We start from the raw sequence: 18,466 nt of genomic DNA, 5'->3' as shown, positions 1-18,466 counted from the left end.
CAGGGTCTCAGGGGGTTATAGCCCTGGAATGGCTTTCTGTCGCCCTCTGTCACCTCCCTGAGGTCATGTCCTAAGCTGTCCCCTGTGGCCACAGGGCCTTCTTGCTGCTCCTGGACATATCTGGAATTCTCCTGCCCCAGAGCCTTTGCACATGCTTTCCTTTCTGTTTAGAATGCTCTTGATGTGTTCTCACTCGCCTTCTGAGAAGTCTGAATTGGAGTGACAGGGACAGAAGGTGAGGCTGTGTGTGTTGGGTGAGGCTGGTGGCCCAGAAAAAGGTTTTCTGCCAGCTCTCCACCTGTGCCTCACTTGTCCTCAGCCAGGAACTTGCACACAGCCCTCACCTGTCACAACTCTCACACAGGAGACCCACAGCCACCCCTGGAGCCCACCCTGCCCACACCCTGCTGCAGAATGCATTCAGCTCTCCTCTGGGACCCCTGTCAGCTTTACCCAGACCTGGAACTCCCCCGTCTCCTGCAAAGCTCCCGGATTCCCCCTCTTCTTGCAAAATCACACTGGCACAAGGCTTTCATGAGAAAGCTATAATGCTAACTAATGAAAGGTTCCCACCTACTTTCCCCTTCTGTTGCCTTTCTCTCCTTCTGTCCTACCTGTGCAAACTGTAACATATCAGTGGAACATGAACATGCTCTGAGATCTGAATCTTTCATTGCAGCTTTCTGAGGACTCCTTATGCGATAAGAAACTAGTGTATCTTACAACAGGGTGTTTTACAACTATCATCTATAGAACAGTACAGCCCAAATCACTACAATTTTACCTCACTCTTCATGAAGCAGAACACTTTTTCCTTTCTTCTTTTACTTAAATTCCAGTTAGTTCACATGCCATGGAATATTCGCTTCAGGGGTAGGATTTAGTGATTCCTCACCTGCATACAGTACCCAGTGCTCATCACAAGCGCCCTCCTTAATACCCCTCACCCATTTAACTCTTCCCCCCACGCCCCTGTCCTGCAGCAACACTCAGTTTGTTCTCCAAGGTTGAGTCTATTTCCTTGTTTGCCTTTCTCATCACCCCTCAACTCTGTTCATCTGTTTTCTTTCTGAAATTCCACAAGCGTGAGAGCATAGGATATTTGTCTTTCCTCACTAATTTTGCTTAGCTTAATACACTCTAGATCCATCCACATCCTTGCAAATGGTAAGATTTCATTCTTTTTGAAGCTGGGTCATATTCCCATATATATATATATATATATATATATATATATATATATATATATATATATACACACACACACACACACACACACACACACACATATATATACACGTATCCCACATCTGCTTTATCCATTCATCAGTGCATGGACTTTGGGATTCTCTCCATAGTTTGGCCACTGTGGACATTGTTGCTATAAACATCATGGTGCATGTACCCCCTTCGAATGTGCATTTTTGTATCTTTTGAGTAAGCACCTAGGAGAGCAATTGCTGGATCATGTGGTTGTTCAATGTTTAACTTTTTGAGGAACCCCCACACTGTTTCCCAGACTGTCTGCACCACTCTGCATTCCCACCAACAGGATGGTGGGAGGGTTCCCCTTTAAGCAGAACATTATCTGCTGGCAATTTCATAAGAGGAAACAAAACCTCTGTGAGATGCACCCAGGGTCAGGCAAGCAGTTGCAGAATTCACCCCAAGGCTCCTGACGCCAAGCCCCTTGAAGCCACCAGCATGCCACTATCCAAAAGAATTCCCAGACTCTCCTTCTGACTCCACCACCAAAGAAACTACAGACAGAATATGGCACCTCAAAATATCGAGATAATAGTAAAACTAGAAAGTCAAGCTCAACTTTTAAACAGGAACAGGCCCATTTGGATAATTTTGAATTTTCCCTCCACCCTAATTTTAACTCTTCTGATGAATAAACTAATCAATGATGAAACATCACCTTTGTCAAATGACATCATCCAAGTCTGTATCAGATGAAAAAAAGCCATCTAACTCCAGATGCTGGCCACTCAACCATATCTTAGGCCCAATTGAATAAACATTGTTAGATGAAGGAACAAATTAGATGTTACAAACAGGCACAGAGTGAATCTCACCTTCCCTTTCTAATAAAAGAGGGTTCCTAGGAAACAGATAGTCAAAATACATTTGTAAGCAATAAATGGACAGAGAAATTGTGATCCCCTGCAAAGTTCTACCTGCAGGGAAACTAAGTAATTCTTGCACCAAACCCAGAATGCTGACAGCTACTTCAATTTTACTTTGTGGCTCAACTAAAGAGAAAAGAGAAAAGCCCAGGAGGTTTTGGGATAAGGAGAGGTTTTACCTCCAGTCCTGACATAGATAGGACATTATGCCAAAATAGCTGTGTTTTCTCTGAACACTGGCGTCCTCTGACAAGCTGCCTCCCTGACTCAGATGCTGACGTTCAAAACCTCGGGTCTCATGGAGCCAGAGCAGAGAAGTGCTGTCAGCTGGGGAGAAGAAGGCACCTCTGACCTAAAGCCTGCACACCTGCTTCGGTTTCTGGACGAAGGGGCAACACATAGTTGTTGTTTAGCACTAATTATCTTCATTCTCAATAGACCAATGACCTTGCCTTTTCTGGAAAGCAGACTTACTCTTCTAAAGAAACCCTCAATTCGTCTATTCCCAATGCAACTAGAGTGGGGTCTGGTTTACGCCCGCCTCCAGGCCCCCACCTGGAGGATTTTCCTGCATGATTCTAACAGCCAATTACCACTAACTCGGGGGCACACGGGGCATAATGCTGAAGTTGGGGGATGGCTCTGGGGCTTGCTACTGCCACACCTGTGCCTGGGGGACCAGGGCACACCCTGCTGAACTCGGGGTACTGCTCAAGATGCATCACCTGCACTGTGTCAGAGAACCGGGGGACACCCCACTGAAGGTGGGGATTCTGTGAGGTCCTTACCCGCACTCTTCCCGGGGAACAGGGGGAACCCTGAAATTCTGCAACCCATCCCACAAAAGCTCAGGTGAGTGGGCGCCCTGGAGTTCACGGGTATGGGGAATAAGGCCAGTTGAGGACATGGGGCGGAAGAGACTTTAAAGGGAAAAAGAAAACTCACCTGAGTCCCCACAATGAACCCTCTCCACGTGCCCTTCCAGAACCCTGCCTCCCACCTGGGGCGCACCCTACCCCCCGACCCCCACCCCGGGGCATGCTGCTCACTCACCAGCCTGGACCTCCGCAGGGCAACTCTCTCTCTCCCAGTGCCCCTTCTTCTGCCCCAGGTCTGCAACCCGCTGCAACTCTGGGACCGCCCACAGAGACGTAGCTCCACCCCCAAGCGGTGATTGGTCGGGGAGGGTGGTGCCCTAGCCCCTTGGATGCCGGGCAACCCGCCCTCAAGCCCCTGGAACCCTGAAAGTGCAGGGGGTCCAAGAGGCGCCTCCTCTACTCAACACCCAGCACAGGCATGGGTGGGGTCGTGGGCCGGGCTCCCCCCACACACCTGGCCCCTTCCAGGGACCCCTCTGGCTGCAGACCACCCTCAGCGTCCTGCCCCTTCCCTTTCTGCACCAGCCCTCCCTGCTGGGGTGTGCCTGGTTCTGGGCAAGGTCAGTGGCTCTCAGACCCTCCAAGGCTTGGGCTTTAGGACATGCAATGATTTCATGCATTTTCAGTATGTACATGTCAGTATGACTTTAATCTTATGGGAGCCAAAGAGGTTCTTTATTTTTTCTTATCTTCATGTTGGCATTTTTGGTTATTGTTTTCTTCTCGAAACAGATGTACAACATGTGCTTGGGGCAGAAATAGGACCCATGCTTTGAGGTTTTGCCCAGTCATTTTGAGCCGGGTAAAATGTTAAAGGATAGCTTCCCTGGGAGCCCAGGATCAGGGCCCACAGATGATATAAGATAAACATTACTTTTATCATTATAATTGCTCCTAAATGGAGGAATTTGAGACAAAAGCACCTTTCACAAGAGTACCAAGAAATCAAAATGATGCCCACAGAAGGCTACCTGCTCCGTGGTCGGCACAGGTAACAGAAGTGTTCACAGTCTCTGGACTCCTGCCCTTCTCCTGCCCAAATCTCTGAAGCACACAGACCACTTAAAATCAGAATTGTAGAACTGCTAGACACCTTAGAGATGTCTGGCACCATTCCCTTGGACTGCAGTATAAAACACAGTAGCTCGTTGTCACAAACTAATTTCAACATGAAGTGCCCCCTGGATGCACTAAGTTCTTTCTCTGCAAATGTTGACTAATGTAAGTCACAGTCATACCAGTTAAACACTACGATGGCTGGGAAGTCATCGTCGGTAAGGGAATATTTTAGCCATGTTTATAAGCATTGGCTCACTTTGTAGAAGAGGCTGAGCTGAGTGTATTTAAATACTATTTCAGGTACAAGAGAGGAGTTAAGATGGCGGAGGAGTAGGGGACCCCTTTTTCACAGGTCCCCTGAGTCGAGCTGGATAGGTACCAGACCAGCCTACACAACCACGGAATCAGCCTGAGACGCAGGAAGATACATCTGGATCTCTACAAATGAACATCTCCAGCGCTGAGTATTGAGGTACGAAGCGGGGAGCCGTGAAACCGGGCACAGATATCGGAAGATAAACGGAAGGGGGAGGGAGCCGCCGCGTTCGGGCGCCGGGAAGCGGCAGCCACCTGCACGGGGGGAGCGGGCGGACTCACAGAGGGCACCCGCGAGAGAGCGGACTGAGACCGGTGAGCCGGGAGCGCGCGCCACCAGGCATCTCGCGGAACCCGGGCGGGAATCCCGTGTGCTCACGGGATCCAGACTGAGACCGGGAGCTCCCGGAGCGCATGCGGGGCAGCTGGCAGCTGGCAGGCCACCTGCATGGGGGAGCGGGCGGACTCACGGTCGGCACCCGCGAAACAGCAGACTGAGACCCTGAACCAGGTGCGCACGCCACCAGGCTTCTCACGGAATTCCTGAATCCCGGTGTGCTCACGGGATCCAGACTGAGACCAGGAGCTTCTGGAGCGCGCGCAGGGCGGCTGGCGGTTGGCGGGCCACCTGCACGGGGGAGCGGGCGGACTCGCGGTCGGCACCCACGAAACAGCAGACTGAGACCCTGAACCGGGTGCGCGCGCCACCAGGCTTCTCACGGAACTCCGGAATCCTGGTGTGCTCACAGGATCCAGACTGAGACCGGGAGATCCGGGAGCGCGCGGGGGCGGCTGGCGGCTGGCGGTATTAGAAACACAAAGGACAGAGACGCGCCTGCCCTGGAAGTGAGGGCAGGGACGCCGGGTGCGGGGCGCACATCCCGGGACGCTATAGGGTTGAGCAGCACCAACAGTAACGGAGTTAAAGTGGCCAGAACATCGGTGGAGAATGGGCCGCAATCCCTCTGTTCTGTGACAATGCAGCCTCTGCTGCTCTGACTCTCAGAAGAGGCACAGCAGACCGCCAGAGAAAGCCGCCAGGGAACAAAAGCCTGGAAATACCGGCTCACAGCGTGCCCACCCCCATCCCCCCTCGCAGGGGACACGGAAACTCTACCCAAACAGGGTTGCCTGAGTATGGGCCTGGCAAAATACAAACTCTTAACAATAGAGAACAAACGGATGGTTACCAGAGAGGAGGAGGTGGATAGAGGGATGAGTGAAATAGATGAAGCGGATTAAGAGGACACTTTTCTTGATGACCACTGAGTAATATATAGAATTACTGAATCACTCTCTTGTACACCTGAAACGAATGTAACACTGTATGTTAGCTCTACTGGAATTAAAATAAATTTTTTAAAAAGATTTTTCTTTCAGGAACCTCTTTGAAAAAGCTTTTCCTCTGCAATGTGCATAAGCCCTACTTGGGAGGATTCACTCTACAATAATTATTCATTCTATGCCTCGAATTCAGATTTCACTGAGTTCTTACTGTGGATCCCAGCCCACGGGAGCCATGGTCCTTTTCTGTCCAGGCTCAGCACCTATGCCTTCAAGATTGGAAGTAGAGACACATGTCACTTCACAGTCCAGAAAGCTATTATTGTTTCTGTTTCAGTGTGAGAGAGTCACAGACTTTGGGACAGGTTTCAGAGCAGGTTTATTATGGATCCTGGATCTCTACTTCAATGTTCATTACCTGGATCCATTTGGCTAATAGGTTCCCTGTGGATGGGCTTGCTTCCAAGCACATACATGGAAGATGCAAAGGTGAGTGGGCTTGGTGCGGGACAGGAAGAAGACCAAAATCAGACAAGGGTCCGACCCCTCCCCTGATCCAGGAACTGCTACAGGAGAGGGTATGGGAGGTAGAATCCATGGGAAACTCCAAGGTCACCAGCTGAACACAGGAGGCATAGGTCAAGGGATCTGGAGATGCAGGGGTTGAAGGCTGCTCTGAGCTACCTCTGGGAGGAAGGGAGGGAAGGAATGGGGAGACACTGCCTGCCCCTGGCCTATGCCAGCTGCCCACCGCTCCGACACGCATCAGTCTACACAGCTGACACACAGCCTGGGCTCAGGATGGGCTGGCTCGGGTCCCTCAATCCTCAGTGGGACAGCTGGCCCCAGGGCTCAGAGACAGGCTGAGGGAGATGAGAGGGAAAGCTGCCCCACCCAGGTCATCCCCTCCTTGAGCAGACAGCCCTTCAGAATTGCTAAAAAAAAAAAAAAAAAAACAAAAAACCCACTAACGGCGTTGAAAGACATGCCATGGATGAACTAAGGCATAGAGATATGTAAAATAACATTCACTTTTAAGTTCAGAGCTGTCATCTCAGGAAGTGGGGAGAGCTTCCCTGAAGAAGACTGAGGGGAGGGCAGGCCATGCTGAAAAGGGAGACATGGCTCTCCTGATTGGGGACCTGCAGTCCCCTTCCAGGGCAGGACATCATCCTCGCATCACACGAGATCCATGGAAGTGTTCCATCAGGGCCAGATGTTTGCCTCGAGAAGGCTACCCTGGCATCGGACTGCACAGGGCACCAGGGACGAGGGCCAGATGGAGGACGGACAATACCCCGGAGGCCATGGGGCAAGAGCAGAGGCACACGACCTTGAAGATGATGATGAAAAGCAGGAGGTGGCAGCATGGAGCCGGCCCGAAAGTGCCATGGGAGTAGTGCCCACAGCTACACTGACTGGGGGGCCTTCTGTGCCAGGTGTGGCTGACTTCAGTGGGCTCCAGACTAGTCCTGACCATAAGTCTAGGAAGTGGGCACCACCCCCGGCCTCCTCTCCCCTTGCAGCTGCTAGGAATCACGGTCACAGACCCTGGTCAGCTTTCGTGGAAACCAAGCAGTGGCTCCCCCGCATGCTGCACCTCTGGTGGTGGTCCAGTGCGACCCTCGTGCCTGGCCAGACACTGATGTCTACCTGTCTCCACACAAATCCACAGACAGGAGGGTGTCCCTGAATTCCACAGCACCTGATGAAACAGATCCACGGAACCCAACACCCAGTGGGTCACTCGGGACCTCACCTATGAGGTCATGGAGCTCACCATACCCTATTTCTGTCACTTCCCACAGAAAGCCTGGTTCTGATCCCCCACAATACCATACATCCTGGTTGCTGACCTGGGGTCATGCCATGAACCCACATGGCACCTTTCTTTTAGAGAAGCCTATGCCTACACCTCCTAGAAAATATTTCTAATGAAGTACAAGCCCATCAGGACTACGGTGTGAACGGTAGCACACAGCCTGCATGGTAGTAGTCAGTAATTCTAACAAGGGTTAACCCCACCCCCCGTCTCACAAAACCTTCCTCCGTCCCCACGGAACTCATGGTCTGCCCTCAGAAAACCCTCCAGGAAACAAATCTTTCATCTGAATGCTCTCTTCACCTTCTGCTACAAATCTTGTCCAACCACAATGATATGAAACTAGAAATCAGTCTCAAGAAAAAAAATGGGACAGTCAAAAACAGGTGGAGATTGGGGGGCCTGGGTGGCTCAGTCATTAAGGATCTGCCTTCAGCTCAGGTCGTGATCCCAGGAGCCTGGGATCTAGCCCCGAATCGGGCTCCTTGCTCAGTGGGAAGCCCGCTTCTCCCTCTCCCACCCCCCTGCTTGCGTTCCCTCTCTCGCTGTCTCACTCTCTGCCAGATACTTAAATAATCTTAAAAAAATATGTGGAGATTTAACAACATGCTACTGAACAACCAACAGTCAAAGAAGAAATCAAAAAAATTTTTAGAAATACCTTGACACTGATGAAAAAGACAACCTACAAAAACTTATGGGATGCAGCAAAAGTAGCTCTACGGGGGGGACGTTCATAGAAATTCAAGTCTTCATCAATCCATGAGAATGCTCTCCAATAAACAACCTGATTTCTGTGGTAAAGAAGTAGAAAAAAAAAAAAAACAACAAAGCCCAAATTAGTAGAAATAAGGAAATAACAAAAAGGAATGCATAAATAAATCCAACAGAGACTAAAAAGACAAAAAAAAAAAAAAAAAAAAACAATGAAAATAAGAGCTGCCTTCTTTGGAAAGATAAAATTGACAAACTTAGCTAGACGCACCAAGAAAGACAGAGCACTCGAATACAATCAGGAAAGAAAGATAATGGATTCCTGTCTCATATCAAAATCAAAAGAACTCTTCAACCTTGGACACAACAACTTCTTGCAAGCCACGTCTCTAAAGGCAAAGGAAATAAAAGCAAAAATGAACTATTGGCACTTCATCAAGATAAAAAGTTTCTGCACGGCAAAGCAAACGATCAACAAAACAAAAAGGCAACCTATGGAATCGAAGAAGATATCTGCAAATGATATTACAGATAAAGGGCTGGTATCCAAGATCTATAAAGAACTCCTCAAACTCGACACCCAAAAAATGGGCAGAAGACACAAAGAGATACTTGTCCAGAGAAGACATACAAATGGCCAACAGACACATGAAAAAATGCTCCACATCACTTGCCATCAGGCAAATACAAGTCAAAACTACAATGAGATACCACCTTACACCAGTTAGAATGGTTAAAATTAACAAGGCAGGGGGCACCTGGGTGGCACAGCGGTTAAGCGTCTGCCTTCGGCTCAGGGCGTGATCCCGGCATTATGAGATGGAGCCCCACATCAGGCTCCTCCGCTATGAGCCTGCTTCTTCCTCTCCCACTCCCCCTGCTTGTGTTCCCTCTCTCGCTGGCTGTCTCTATCTCTGTGGAATAAATAAATAAAATCTTGAAAAGAAATTAACAAGACAGGAAATAAAAAAAAGTCAGAGAGGATGTGGAGAAAGGGGAGCCCTCTAACACTACTCGTGAGAATTCAAGCTGGTACAGCCACTTTTGAAAACAATATGGAGATTCCTCAAGACGTTGAACACAGAGCTATCCTACGACCCACCAATTGCACTACTGGGTATTTACCCCATAGACACAGAGTAATGAAAAGAAGGGGCACCTGTATCCCAATGTTCATAGCAGCAATGTCCCTAATAGCCAAACTGTGGAAGGAGCCAAGATGTCCTTCAGCAGATGAATGGACAAAGAAGATGTGGTTCATCTATACAATGGAATATTACTCAGTCATCAGAAAGGATGAATACCCACCATTTGCACCAACGTGGATGGACCAGGAGGGGATTATGCTAAGTGAAATTAAGTCAAGCAGAGAAAGACAATTATCATATGGTTTCACTCCTATGTGGAATGGAAGGAATAGCATGGAGGACATTAGGAGAAGGAAGGGAAAAGTGAAGGTGGGGAATGAGAGGGGGAGATGAACCATGAGAGACTATTGACACTGGGAAACAAACTGAAGGTTGCAGAAAGGGAGGGGTAGGGGAATGGGTTATCCTGGTGATGGGTATTAAGGAGGGCACGTGTCATAATGAGCACTAGGTGTTATATGCAAACAATGAATCCTGGAACACTACATCAAAAACAAATGAAGTACTGTAGGGTGAATAACATAATTTTAAAAAAAGAGAAAGATATGAAATCCATACAGGAAAACTGTCACTATTTGCAAATGACATGAAATCCCAAAAGATTCCACAAAAAAAAAAAAAAAACTGTTAGAATAAACAAATTCAAGAAAGCTGCAGGATATAAAGTCAATATACAGAGACCTGTTGTCTTTATTTTTTTTCAGATTTTATTTATTTATTTGACAGGAAGAGAAAAAGCACGAGCCGGGGGAGTGTCAGAAAGACGGAGAAGCAGACCCTCGCTAAGCGGGGAGCCCAACACGGGGCTCGATCCCAGAACTCTGGGATCATGACCTGAGCAGAAGGCAGACGCTTCACCTATGGAGCCACCCAGATGACCCAACTTCTTGCATTTCTGTATACTGATGACACACTTTCGCAAAGAGAAATTAAAAAAGCAATGCCATTTACAATTGCATCAAAAAAAAAAACCTAGGAATAAAAGTAACCAACAATGAGAAAGACATAGTACACTCAACACATGGCAGAAAAGAAATGAAAAACATGTGTGTCGAGGGGGGGCAGAATGTATGGGCCAAAGATTTGGAAGGCAACACAAACAAATGGAAGCATACGCCATGCTCCTTAACTGGAAGAGTTAATTATGTGAACATGTCCATCGTACCCAAAGCAATCGACAGATGTGATGAAATCCCCATCTGAATTCCAGTGGCATTATTCGAGGAAATAGAAAACAGTCCTCAAACTTGTATGGAATCACAAAAGACCCCAAATACCCAAAGCAACCTGGAGAAAGAAAGGTGCAGTCAACACACTCCTGGATTTCAAGCTAGATTACAAAGCTGTTGTCATCAAAACAGGGTGGTACTGGCAGAAACACAGACACCAGGTCAGTGGAACAGAACAGAAAGCTCAGAAACTTACCCACACGTAGATGATCCTAACTTACGACACAGCAGCAGAAGATATGCCATGAGGGAAGGACCGTCTCTTCAGTGAGCGGTAGCAGGCAAACTGGACACTAAATGCAGAAGAATATAACTGGGTCACTTTCTTACACCACACACAAAATTTTTAATGGATGAATGATTTGAACATAAGACCCGAATCCATAAACCTCCAAGAAGACACAGGTACTAAGTCTCTCGACATTGGTTTTGGCAAAGAGTCTTCAGATCGGACACCAAATGCAAAGGCAACAAAAGCAAAAATAAACAAGTGGAACAACATCAAACTGAAATCTTCCACACGGCAAAAGAAACCATCAAAAACTTAAAAGAGGCCTTCTCTTTCTGGGACCTGTAAGGAAACTGGAAATGTTCTTTGACTCCTTCCTGATTGGTGCTCTGCATATCTGACCCAGATGACCTCACTGGAAACTCTCATTTATAACAGCATTACTATTTCCATTTAATGGAAGAATACCAGCATTCAATCCCAGGAATCCGGAGTCAGCATCCAGCTTCCTCAGCAAACCTCCCGTGGCATTGGGAACACCTGGGTCACATGCCTACCTCCACTAATCAATGGGATGATGATTAGTTTTGGTCACACGGATGTGCCAGATCCCAGAGCAGACGAGTCTGGGCAGAGCTTGAAAATTGGAAAAGAAAAGACACCAAATAACAAAGGACCATTAAGTTGGAAGGAAATGAACCTCCAAGAAGGCTTCTAGGATTTATTAAAAATCTGAACCTATATTCTCATCCACTCTGAGGAATTGCAGAACAAAAGTTGCAGTTCTAATTTATACCTAGCAAGACCGAGCACACAAAAGGGAACAGCTCATCCAAACTCAGGTTTTAGAAGTTCAGAGAGGTCAAAGATGGCGAAGGAGTAGGAGACACCTTTTTCAGCCGGTCCCCGAGTCGAGCTGGATAGGTACTAGACCAGCCTAAACAATCACGGAACCAGCCTGAGACGCAGGAAGATGCATCTGGATCTCTACAAATGAACATCTCCGGCGCTGAGTATTGAGGTACGAAGCGGGGAGCCATGAAACCGTGCACAGATATCGGAAGATAAACGGAAGGGGGAGGGAGCCGCCGTATTTGGGCGCCGGGCGGACGGCACCCGCAAAACAGCAGACTGAGACCGTGAGACGGGTGCGCGCGCCACCAGGCATCTCACGGAACACCGGAATCCCCGTGCGCTCGCTGGAACCAGACTGAGACCAGGAGCTTCCGGAGAGCGTGTGGGGCGGCTGGCGGCTTGCGGCGTTAGAAACACAACGGACAGAGACACGCCAGCGCTGGAAGTGAGGGCTGGGATGCCGGGTGTGGGGCGCACATCCCAGGACATTGCAGGGTTGAGCAGCACCAACAGTAACAGAGTTAAAGTGGCCAGAACATTAGTAGAGAACGGGCCGCAATCCCTCTGTTCTGTGACAGAGGCTGAAATTCGGCTGGCTGCTCTGACTCTCAAAAGAGGCATAGCAAACCGCCAGGGAAAGCCGCCAGAGAACAAAAGCCTGGAAATACCGGTTCAGAGAGTGCCCATCCCAATCCCCCCTCGCAGAGGACACGGAGACTCTACCCAAACAGGGTTGCCTGAGTCTCGGCGCGGCAGGCCCCTCCCCCAGACCACAGAAGGCAGGCTGAAAAATCAAGAACCCCACAACCCGGGGCACCTGGGTGGCGCAATCATTCAGCGCCTGTCTTTGGCTTAGGGAGTGATCCTAGCGTTCCGGAAAGGAGTCCCTCATCGGGCTCCTCTGCTGGGAGCCTGCTTCTTCCTCTCCCACTCCCCTGCTTCTGTTCCCTCTCTTGCTGGTTGGCTGCCACATAAATAAATAAATAAAATCTTTAAAGAAGAAGCCCACATCCCTAAGATCCCTATAAAACAAGGGGCACGGCCTGGGACCCAGTCAATAATTTGGGCTCTGGACAACCCCACAACCTCTCCTCATCAGAATGACAAGAAGGAGAAGCCCCCCCCCCCAGCAATGAAAAGACAGTGAGTCTGTGGCCTCTGCCACAGAAATAATGGATATGGATGTAACCAAAGTATCAGAAATGGAATTCAGAGTAACGATGGTCAAAATGATGAGTAGAATTGAAAAAACTATTAACAAAAAGGTTACTGAGAATATAGAATCCCTAAGAACAGAAATGAGAGCAAATCTGGCAGAAATTAAAAATTCCATGAGCCAAACGCAGGCAAAACTAGAGGCTCTCATCGGAAACCGGGGATGTACTGTATGGTGACTAACATAATATAATAAAAAATCATTAAAAAAAAAAAAAAAAAAACTAGAGGCTCTGACGGCCAGGGTCACAGAAGCAGAGGAACGGGTTAGTGAATTGGAGGATGGGTTAATAGAGGAAAAAAACAAAATAGAAGCTTCTCTTAAAAAAATCTAAGCCCACGAATGTAGGTTATGGGAGATTACTGACTCAATGAAACGATCCAATGTTAGAATCATCGGCATCCCCGAGGGGGTGGAGAAAAACAGAGGTCTAGAAGAGATATTTGAACAAATTGTAGCTGAAAACTTCCCTAATCTAGCGAGGGAAACAAACATTTGTGTCCAAGAGGCAGAGAGGACCCCTACCAAGCTCAACCACGACAAACCTACGCCACGTCACGTCATAGTGCATTTCGCAAATATTACATCCAAGGATACAGTATTGAAAGCGGCCAGGGCAAAGAAATTTCTCACGTACCAAGGCAAAGGCATCAAAATTACGTCAGACCTGTCTACACAGACCTGGAATGAGAGAAAGGGTTGGGGGAGCATATTTAAACTCTTTCAGAGAAAAACATGCAGCCAAGGATCCTTTATCCAGCAAGGCTGTCATTCAGAATTGATGGAGAAATAAAGACATCTCAGAATCGCCAGTCACTAACCAATTTTGTAACCATGAAACCAGCCCTACAGGAGATATTACGGGGGGTTCTATAAAAGTAAAAAGGCCCCAAGAGTGATACAGAACAGAAAGTCACAGCCAATACAAACAAAGACTTTACTGGCAACATGGCATCATTAAAATCATATCTCTCAGTACTCAGTCTTAATGTTAATGGCTTAAATTCTCCCTTACAACACCACAGGGTTGCAGATTGGATAAAAAGAAATGACCCATCCATTTGCTGTCTACAAGAGACTCATTTCGAACCCAAAGATGCATTCAGACTGAGAGTAAGGGGATGGAGTACCATCTTTCACGCAAATGGACCTCAAAAGAAAGCTGGGGTAGCAATTCTCATATCAGATAAATTGGATTTTAAACTACAGACTATAGTTAGAGACGCAGAAGGGCACTATATTATTCTTAAAGGAAGTATTCAACAAGTGGATATGACAATTATAAATATATATGCCCCCAACAGGGGAGCAGCAAGATACACAAGCCAACTCTTAACCAGAATAAAGAGACATATAAATAAAATACATTAATAGTAGGGGACCTCAACACTCCACTCTCAGAAATAGACAGAACACCCTGGCAAAAACTAAGCAAAGAATCAAAGGCTTTGAATGCCATACTCGACGAGTTGGACCCCATAGATATATAGAGAACACTACACCCCAGAATCAAAGAATACTCATTCTATTCTAATGCCCATGGAACATTCTCAAGAATAGACCATGTTCTGGGACACAAAACAGGCCTCAACCGATACCAAAAGATTGAAATTATCCCGTGCATATTCTCAGACCACAACGCTCTGAAATTGGAACTCAACTACAAGGAAAAATTTGGGAGAAACTCAAACACTTGGAGACTAAGAACCATCCTGCTCAGGAATGACTCGATAAACCAGGAAATCAAAAATCAAATTAAACAATTTATGGAGACCAATGAGAATGAAAATACAACAGTCCAAAACCTATGGGATACTGCAAAGGCAGTCCTAAGGAGGAAATACATAGCCATCCAAGCCTCACTCAAAAGAATAGAAAAATCTAAAATGCAGTTTTTATATTCTCACCTCAAGAAGCTGGAACAGCAACAGAGGGACAGGCCTAATCCATGCACGAGGAAGCAGTTGACCAAAATTAGAGCCGAAATCAATCAAGCAGAAACCAGAAGTACAGTAGAGCAGATCAACAGGACTAGAAGCTGGTTCTTTGAGAGAATCAATAAAATTGACAGACCACTGGCAACACTTATCCAAAACAAAAGAGAAAGGACCCAGATTATTAAAATTATTAATGAAAAAGGAGAGGTCACGACGAACACCATTGAAATTGGAAGGATTATTAGAAATTTTTATCAACAGCTATATGCCAATAAACTAAGCAATCCGGAAGAGATGGAATCTTTCCTGGAAACCTATAAACTACCAAGATTGAAACAGGAAGAAATTGATTTCTTAAACAGGCCAATTAATGATGAAGAAATTGAGTCAGTGATAAACAACCTTCCAAATAACAGAACTCCAGGCCCGGACGGTTTTCCTGGGGAATTCTACCAAACTTTCAAAGAAGAAATAATACCTATTCTCCTAAAGCTATTTCAAAAAATAGAAACAGAAGGAGAGCTACCAAACTCATTCTATGAGGCCAATATTACCTTGATGCCCAAACCAGGCAAAGACCCCCTCAAAAAGGAGAATTACAGACCGATTTCCATAATGAATATGGACGCCAAAATCCTCAACAAGATACTTGCTAATAGAATCCAACAGTTCATTAAAAGGATTATCCATCACGATCAAGTGGGATTCATACCTGGGATGCAAGCGTTGTTCAATATTCGCAAATCCATCAGCGTGATACATCATATCAACAAGAAAAGACTCAGGAATCATATGATCCTCTCAATCAATGCCGAAAAAGCATTTGACAAAATACAGCATCCTTTCCTGATTAAAACCCTTCAGAGTGTAGGAATAGAGGGTACATTTCTCAATCTCATAAAAGCCATCTATGAAAAGCCTACTGCAAATATTATTCTCAATGGGGAAAAGCTGAAAGCCTTCCCTTTAAGATCAGGAACTCGACAAGGATGCCCACTCTCGCCACTATTATTCAACATAGTACTAGAAGTCCTTGCAACAGCAATCAGACGACAAAAAGGGATCAAAGGTATTCAAATCGGCAAAGAAGAAGTCAAAATGTCTCTCTTCACAGATGACATGTTACTCTATGTGGAAAACCCCAAAGAAGCCGCTCCCAAACCATTAGAAGTTATAGAGTAATTCAGAAACGTGGCGGGATACAAAATCAATGCTCAGAAATCAGTTGCATTTCTGTACACGAACAGCGAGAACGAAGAAAGAGAAATTAGGCAATCCATCCCATTTACAATAGCACCAAAAACCATATGTTACCTTGGAATTAACTTAACCAGAGACGTAAAGGACCTATATTCTAGAAACTATAAATCCCTCTTGAAAGACATTGAGGAAGACATAAAAAGATGGAAAGATATTCCGTGCTCATGGATCGGAAGAATTAACATAGTTAAAATGTCCATGCTACCCAGAGCAATCTACTCTTTCAATGCTATCCCAATCAAAATACCGAGGACATTTTTCAAAGAACTGGAACAAATAGTCCTTAAATTTGTATGGAACCAGAAAAGGCCCCGAATCTCCAAGGAACTGTTGAAAAGGAAAAACAAAGCTGGGGGCATCACAATGCCAGATTTTGAGCTGTACTACAAAGCTGTGATCACAAAGACAGCATGGTACTGGCACAAAAACAGACACATAGACCAATGGAACAGAATAGAGAGCCCAGAAATGGACCCTCGGCTCTTTGGGCAACTAATATTTGATAAAGCAGGAAAAAACATCCGGTGGGAAAAAGACAGTCTCTTCAATAAATGGTGCTGGGAAAATTGGACAGCTACATGCAAAAGAATGAAACTCGACCACTATCTCACACCATACACAAAAATAAACTCCAAATGGATGAAAGACCTCGATGTGAGACAGGAATCCATCAAAATTCTAGAGGAGAACATAGGCAGCAACCTCTACGACATCGGCCAAAGCAACCTTTTTCATGATACATCCCCAAAGGCAAGAGAAACAAAAGATAAAATGAATTCATGGGACTTCATCAAGATTAAAAGTTTCTGGGGCGCCTGGGTGGCACAGCGGTTAAGCGTCTGCCTTCAGCTCAGGGCGTGATCCCGGCGTTATGGGATCGAGCCCCACATCAGGCTCCTCTGCTATGAGCCTGCTTCTTCCTCTCCCACTCCCCCTGCTTGTGTTCCCTCTCTCGCTGGCTGTCTCTATCTCTGTCGAATAAATAAATAAAATCTTAAAAAAAAAAAAAGATTAAAAGTTTCTGCACAGCCAAGGAAACAGTCAGAAAAACTAAGAGGCAGCCCACGGAATGGGAGAAGATATTTGCAAATGACACTACAGATAAAGGACTGGTATCCAAGATCTACAAAGAACTTCTCAAACTCAATACACGAGAAACAAATAAATCAAAAAATGGGCAGAAGATATGAACAGACACTTTTTCAATGAAGACATACAAATGGCTAACAGACACATGAAAAAATGTTCAAAATCATTAGCCATCAAGGAAATTCAAATCAAAACTTCACTGAGATACCACCTTACGCCAGTTAGAATGGCAAAAATAGACAAGGCAAGAAACAACAATTGTTGGAGAGGATGTGGAGAAAGGGGATCCCTCCCACACTGTTGGTGGGAATGCAAGTTGGTACAGCCACTCTGGAAAACAGTGTGGAGGTCCCTTAAAATGTTAAAAATTGAGCTTCCCTATGATCCAGCCATTGCACTACTGGGTGTTTACCCCAAAGATACAGACGTGGTGAAGAGAAGGGCCATATGCACCCCAATGTTCATAGCAGCAATGTCCACAATAGCTAAATCGTGGAAGGAGCCGAGATGCCCTTCAACAGACGACTGGATTAAGAAGTTGTGGTCCATATATACAATGGAATATTACTCAGCTATCAGAAAGAACGAGTTCTCAACATTTGCTACAACATGGACGGCACTGGAGGAGATAATGCTAAGTGAAATAAGTCAAGCAGAGAAAGACTCTATCATATGATTTCTCTCATCTATGGAACATAAAAACTAGGAAGATCGGTAGGAGAAGAAAGGGATAAAGAAAGGGGGGGGTAACCAGAAGGGGGAATGAAACATGAGAGACTATGGACTACGAGAAAGAAACTGAGGGCCTCAGAGGGGAGGGGGCGTGGGGGAATGGGATAGACCGGTGATGGGTAATAAGGCGGGCACGTATTGCATGGTGCACTGGGTGTTATACACAACTAATGAATCATTGAGCCTTACATCGGAAACCGGGGATGTACTGTATGGTGACTAACATAATATAATAAAAAATCATTAAAAAAATTCTCTGATAGCTTTTCAACATTTTTCAACAGTCATTTTAAAATTTTGAACAAATCTGCCTCTTGTTATTACTCTTGGAAGAGATGATCCTATAGGACTTTTCTTCCTTTAATATGAAGAATATTTCATAATATTATAAACTATTATCAAATCTAAAAATTAAATTTTTTATAAGTACATGTATACTTGTGTTTAAGATGGAAATAGGAAAGTATAGCCATCATTAGTTATGTAAATAACTCCTGTCTATACATATAGATGTATGGATATAAAGATATCTTACAATTTTTAAAATAAGGTATCATGGACTTGCTT

This window comes from Ursus arctos, unplaced genomic scaffold, assembly GCF_023065955.2.
Source record: "Ursus arctos isolate Adak ecotype North America unplaced genomic scaffold, UrsArc2.0 scaffold_5, whole genome shotgun sequence".
Classification (NCBI taxonomy): Eukaryota; Metazoa; Chordata; class Mammalia; order Carnivora; family Ursidae; genus Ursus; species Ursus arctos.
This window is presented reverse-complemented; position numbering follows the sequence as displayed.